Here is a 6,711-nt window from a genome sequence, read left to right as displayed (position 1 = left end):
TGGATCCATCCATCTGCGCTCCAGGCCCCAGCCCCTTGGGAGCTTGCGCTATCAATTACTTGCACTTAGTTCAGAATCTTTAGCCACTCCATGTCCATGGTTATTTCATTTATTCAATGTAGTAACATGTTTAAACCTCTCCCGTCCTGGAAAAAAAAAAAAGTCCTACATTTAACCCTATCTCCCTCTTTAGCTTAACGTCATCTGTAATCTTCCTTGCCATTTATTTACTCCATGTCCCAGGTTGAACAGTATCCACACACCCCCAAAAATTCATGTTCTCCCTAGGAATCTTAGAATGTGACTTTATTTGGAAATAGGGTTGTTGCAGATGTAATTAGTTAGGAGTGGACCCTTAATCCACTATGACTGGTGTCGGTGTCCTTAGAAGAAGAATAGAGGGAATGCAGAGGCACACGCAGAGAGGAGGCCATGTGATGATGGGGGCGGAAACTGGGGTGATGCATCTACAAGCCAAGGAATGTCAGGGCTTGCAGGAAACCCCAGAAGCGAATGGAAAGGCATGGAGCAGATTCTTCCTAGCATCTTCAGAGAGAGCATGGTGCTGCCAACACCTCGTTTTGAACTTCTAGCTTCCAAAACTGTGAGAGAAAAAATTTCTGTTGTTTTAACAAGACACCCAGTTTCTGGTATTTTGTGACAGCAGACCTAGAAACTGAATATACCCTTTAAACCACCACCGTTTTCCTTTTGGTTCCAAGATTCTTTCGTGTATGACCTGCGAGAGCCAAATCCAGTCTTTATTTGGCCTCTCTGGAGCACGTGCAACTCATTTATTCCTTATTGATGCTTCTCCCCCACATCCTTCTCGGCCTCCTTCATTGCTTCCTAATCTCACAGCCAGCTACCGCATACTGGAGTCCCTGGGTTCATCACCACCTTTTCCCACTCTGTTCATGCTCCACTGCAATCTCATCCAAATACCAGCTCTCCTCCCACCCCCATGCTGATGATTCCCCAAGCCCTCTGGCCTAAGCCTCTCTCCTGAGATCTACTTTGAGTTCCCCACTGCCTCCTGGACATTTCCACCTAGAACTTGTACAAGCACTTCAAAAACTACATGGCTAAAATGGAAGTCATGGTCTAGAAGCCTCCTTCCCAAATAAACCTGCTGTTCCTCCTGTAACCTGCATGTCAATGAGAGGCTTCACGTTCACACAGGGGCATAAACCAGACACCTGGCATCTTCTTGGACTTCTCCTCTGCACCCTTGGCCGTGGTCACTGAAGCCAAAGGACTCTGCCCATAAGGGTTTGGGGAATGTATCCTCTGCATCCCTGCTGCAGCTGCTTCAGCTCAGCCTCTTACCACCTCTTGTGGCTAGCGGAGACCTCCACTACACTAGAATTTCATGCTGCTCTGGGAGCACTTTCTTATACCACCTTGTTTTAAGCCATTCCCCTGCTTCGAATGCTTCAGGGTTTCCTGGTCACCTGCAGGATGATGTCGTTAGCATTTCTCCACTTGGAATAACAATGCCTTGTAGCATCTGGCTTTCAGGAGTTTAGAGTGGAGGGGCTCTGCATTCAACTCCAGGACCTACCACATACTTGGTGCGTGGCCCTGGGCAACATGCTTACTCTCTCTGTGCCTCAGATTCCTCACCTGAAAATGGGGATAATAATAGTACCTACCTCATAGGGTTGTTGTAAAGATTAAATGAGCGAATATGCTCAGAGTACCCGGAACTGTGTCCAGCCTGTCGTAAGTGGGCACTAAATATTAACTGCTGTTGCTGTTAAGTATTACCTTTCCCCACTCATTTCTGTACAGCTTCCCATGTGCGTTGTTTTCCAGCCGATCAGAACACTCTTCCATCTTAGAAGAAAAAAAAAAAAAAGCCCCACCTGTGTTCCCCTGGCTCTTGGCCTTGACACACACTGTCTGGAATACCTTTCCCACCACGTCTCCTCCCATGCTCCCTATGAACATACTTCGACTCATCTTTTGTAACCTAAGTGCCCTCCCCTGCAGTCAAGCATGCTCTTCACTGAGCCTTCGTAAGGCCCTTGTGCTCACCTCTATTGCAGCACAGATCACACTGCATTATAAAGGACCATCTCCTGTCTCTCTGTCCATCTTTCAGAGTTTGCTGTATTGATCTTAGTGATGTCAGCACGTGGCACTCAGCTAGACAAAGAAAGCAGGCTCAATAAAGGCTGGTAGAATTAAGTAAAGAATTGTATAAAGGCATTAAATAGAGATGGGGTACAAATATGTCCCAGGCTGCCTGGGATAGTCCTGGTTTAGGCCATGGTCCTGATATAATTACTAACAACACCCTCTTTCACTGTCAAAAATATCTCCTTTGGACAATACATTATAAGGTCACTCTAGGTATTAGAGCTGTGATTCTCACCCTATCAGGCCCAATTTTCTCTTTGCTTAACAGCTATTTTAGAATACCCTATGCACTATCTTTAAATGGGATTGATAGGCAATAGAAACTGCCAATAACAGAATTTCAAAAAAACCAATGTAATACCCTAAATAGAATGCTAAATGGAAAATGAAGGAGATTTTTTAAAAAGTGGCTTAAACTAAAATTATGTGTGCAGTATTTTGATGTGTAAATGCTTAGGTCTTACACTTCTGGCCAAGATGGAGTAACAGAGACCAAAATTACTTTCTGACCTAAAACAACAAAAATACTGGACAAAATATATGAAACTATGGCCCTCAAGCAACAAAGGGAATCAATCACTGGAATCAAGCATCAAAAGGCAGTGATCGTCAACAAATGAGAAACAAATGAGGCTAACCCCACAATTGACCTCCCAAACACCTTAGAAAACTTTCCAGGCCACAGCACAGGAAGAAAGAATGCAGATGGAGCTCAGAGATCTTCCTGAGTTGAGAGGACAGAACTGTGAGTCTGGGAAGGCCAATGTGGCTAGAATTCATAGGGCAGAATATTGAGGAGGAGAGGGCTGTACAGAGACAGAGCTCTGGAAATCTGAAGATAATACTTACCTTCCTTGACTGTTTAACAGAGTAGTGATCAGAGTATGCAGGTATGAAAATCGCCTGAGAGGCTGGACCCAGTGGCTCGCACCTGCAATCCCAGCACTTTGGGAGGCTGAGGTGGGTGGATCACAAGGTCAGGAGATAGAGACCATCCTGGCAAACATGGTGAAACCCCATCTCTACTAAAAATACAAAAATTAGCTGGGTGTGGTGACACACGCCTCTAGTCCCAGCTACTCAGGAGGCTGAGGCAGGAGAATCTCTTGAACCTGGGAGGCAGTGGTTGCAGTCACCCGAGATCCAGCAAAGCATGGGCAACAGAGCAAGACTCAGTCTCAAAAAAAAAAAAGAAAGAAAAAAGAAAAGTGCATGAGAATGGAAAAAGAATCATCCACAAAGAGAGCCAGCCCCTCTTCCCCCCTGGCTCTTAGGACCCCGACCACAAGGTGGGGAGGCACCTCGCGAGGCGGAGACTGAGAGCCAGCTCCTCCTCCCCCGCTGGCTCTTAGGACCCCCATCGCAGTGGGGGTAGTCACCCCCCTGAGGTGGGGACTGAGAGCCAGCCCCTCTTCCCCCACTGGCTCTGAGGATCCTCCGTGGACTCACAGCCTCTTTACCATATTGTGAGTAATATCATCTCCCCCTCTGGAGATTACGAACTCTTTCACAGACGGGTGTACACCCTCGGTGTACAGAGGGTGTACACCCATCTGTATTGGGAGTAATATCATCCTCTTCATCCCTGAATATGAAGAACAGTATCACAGGGGTGTTTCTACTCCCTGCGATATCGCCTGTCATATCCTCCTCTCCCACGTTGCAATTAGAAGGAATATCAGTGGGGGCGTGTCCACCTGTAGGGAAAAGAAAGAGAGATCAGACTGTCACTGTGTCCATGTCGAAAGGAAAGACATAAGAGACTCCATTTTGAAAAAGACCTGTCCTTTAAACAATTGCTTTGCTGAGATGTTGTTAATTTGTAGCTTTGCCCTAGCCGCTTGGCCCCAGCCACTTTGACCCAACCTGGAGCTCACAAAAACATGTGTTGTATAAAATCCAAGTTTAAGGGATGTAGGGCTGTGCAGGACGTGCCTTGTTAACAAAATGGTTACCAGCAGTATACTTGGTAAAAGTCATCGCCGTTCTCTAGTCTCAATAAACCGGGGGCACAATGCACTGTGGAAAGCCGCAGGGACCTCTGCCCTTGAAAGCAGGGTATTGTCCAAGCTTTCTCCCCATGTGGTAGTCTGAAATATAGCCTCATGGGATGAGAAAGACCTGACTGTCCCCCAGCCCGACACCCGTAATGGGTCTGTGCTGAGGTGGATTAATAAAAGAGGAAAGCCTCTTGCAGCTGAGATGGAGGAAGACCACTATCTCCCGCTTGCCCCTGGGAACTGAATGTCTTGGTGTAAAACCCGATTGTACATTCGTTCAACTCTGAGATAGGAGAAAAGCTGCCCTGTGGCGGGAGGCGAGACATGTTTGCAGTAACACTGCCTTGTTCTTCTTTACTCCACTGAGATGTTTGGGTGGAGAGAAACAAATCTGGCTTACGTGCACGTCCAGTCATAGTACCTTCCCTTGAACCTAATTATGACATAGATTCTTTTGCTCACTTGTCTTCTGCTGACTCTCTCCTTATCATCACCCTGCTCTCCTACTACATTCCTTTCTGCTAAAATAATGAAAATCATAATCAATAAAAACTGAGGGAACTCAGAGGCTGGTGCCGGTGCAGGTCCTTGGTGTGCTGAGCGCCGGTCTCCTGGACCCACTGTTGTATCTTTACACTTTGTCTCTGTGTCTTATTTCTTTCCTCAGTCTCTCGTCCCACCCAACTAGAAATACTCACAGGTGTGGAGGGGCAGTCCACCACTTCATCCACCTTCTGTCATATAGAAAGTAACATCATCTTCTTCCCTCCAGGATCGTGGGAATAATATCCCTGGGGGGTTTCCACTTTCTGCCATGTATGTAGTCATATCACCCCCTCCGCCGTGGAATATTATTAAGGACCATCTCACACGGGGGTGCATACTTCCTCCGATATTGGGAGTGACATCAACCTCACGGTCTCTGAATATGAGGAAGAAAATCACAGGGCGGGTGTACACCTCGTGCTCTACGATGGGGAGTCATGTCTGTTATGGGGAGTAATATCATCCTCTCCCTTTCAGGATACTAATAACAATTTAACAGGCTGGGTGAACACAGCCTGCAATGCTGAAGTTATTATCATCCTCTCCCCCTCTTCCTCCCCTGGCTCTTAGGATGTCCATCTCAGGGGAGCGAGCCACCCCCCGCGAGGCGGGGACTGAGCCAGCCCCTGTTCCCCCCCTGGCTCTTAGGATCCGTATCTCGAGGAGGGGAGGCACCCCCCGCGTGGCGGGGACTGAGAGCCAACCCCTCTTCCCCCCATGGCTCTTAGGACCCCCATCGCTGTGGGGGGGAGGCACCCCCCACGCGGCGGGGACTGGCAGCCAACCCCTATTCCCTGCCTGGCTCTTAGGACCCCCATCGCAGGGTAGCAAGGCACCCCTCGCGAGGCAGGGACTGAGAGTCAGCCCTTCTTCCCCCCCGGCTCTTGGGACCCCCATCGCAGGAGGGGAGGCACCCCCCTCGTGGCGGGGACTGAGAGCCAGCCCCTCTTCCCTCCATTTCTCTTAGGACCCCCATCGCAGGGGGGGAGGCACCCCCCGCGAGGCGGTGACTGAGAGCCAGCCCTTCTTCCCCGCCCAACTCTGAGGATCCCCATCACACGGGGGAGGCACACCCCGCGAGGCGGAGAATGAGAGCCAGTCCCTCTTCCCCCCCGGCTTATGACCCCCATCGAGGATTCTAAGATCCTTAGGACCGACCTGGAGGGCTGTGGGTATTAGGTGTCCAAGAAGAAAACTCAGATCTGCCGACGACCGCAGGTACCTTACTTGGGATTTACTATTCGACAGGTGTCCGAAAGCAGCCCGGGATCCCAAAGAAAGCAGGTCATTTGCAATCTACTGGAGCCTAAGGGCAGAAGGCTGGTGAGAGAATTCCTAGGAGCTGTGGGGTTTTGTAGACTGCGGAGCCCAAACTTTGCAGTATTAGCCACGCCTTTCTATGACGTGACAAAGGGGACGGGGACCGGGAACATTTGGAATGGGGATTCCAACAACAGCAAGTCTTTCATGACTTAAAGGAAAAACTTCTGAAAGCCCCAGCCCAGGGGCTACCTGATCTCACAAAGCCTTTTCCATTGTATGCATCAGAGAAAAGATGGCAGCTGGACTTTAAACCCAAACTGTGGGGCCTTGGCTGAGGCCGGTGGCCTACCTCTCTAAACAGCTAGACAGAGATTCGAAAGGATGGCCCCCATGTTTGAGGGCCTTGGCAGCAACTGCCCTGCTAGAACCAGATGCAAATAAGCTTACTCTTGGGCAAAACCAGAACAGAAAGGCCCCCCATGCTGTGGTGACTGAGAGCCAGCCCCTCTTCCCCCCCTGGCTCTTAGGACCCCCATCTCAAGGGTGCGAGGCACCCCTGGTGAGGCGAGGACAGACAGAGAGCCCCACTTCCCCCCCTGGCTCTTAGGACCCCCATCTCAAGGGTGCGAGGCACCCCTGGTGAGGCGAGGACAGACAGACAGCCCCACTTCCCCCCCTTGCTCTTAGGACCCCCATCGCAGCGGGGGGAAGGACCACCCACAAGGCAGGGACAGAGAGCCAGCCCCTCTTCCCCCCC

The 6,711-nt window shown here is 49.8% G+C and overlaps 1 long non-coding RNA gene across 3 annotated transcripts; it reads right to left on the bottom strand.

Moving 5' to 3' along the window:
* Positions 1–291: 291 nt before the first annotated feature.
* LOC129524107 (uncharacterized) lies at positions 292–6,466 on the bottom strand. 3 transcript variants are annotated; one of them, XR_010135072.1, is made up of 6 exons: positions 5,850–6,466; positions 4,844–5,067; positions 2,995–3,842; positions 2,041–2,151; positions 1,771–1,839; positions 292–602 (listed from the first exon to the last, which is right to left on the bottom strand). It is a non-coding gene; the product is annotated as an uncharacterized lncRNA (long non-coding RNA). The 3 variants fall into 3 exon arrangements; XR_010135073.1 differs by lacking the exons at positions 2,995–3,842; positions 4,844–5,067; positions 5,850–6,466 and adding an exon at positions 2,796–2,982; XR_008667758.2 differs by lacking the exons at positions 2,995–3,842; positions 4,844–5,067; positions 5,850–6,466 and having other exon boundaries at positions 2,041–2,756.
* Between the last annotated feature and the right edge of the window lie 245 nt (positions 6,467–6,711).

The sequence above is a fragment of the Gorilla gorilla genome, chromosome 7 (genome assembly GCF_029281585.2).
Source record: "Gorilla gorilla gorilla isolate KB3781 chromosome 7, NHGRI_mGorGor1-v2.1_pri, whole genome shotgun sequence".
Taxonomy (NCBI): Eukaryota; Metazoa; Chordata; class Mammalia; order Primates; family Hominidae; genus Gorilla; species Gorilla gorilla.
This window is presented reverse-complemented; position numbering and strand designations above follow the sequence as displayed.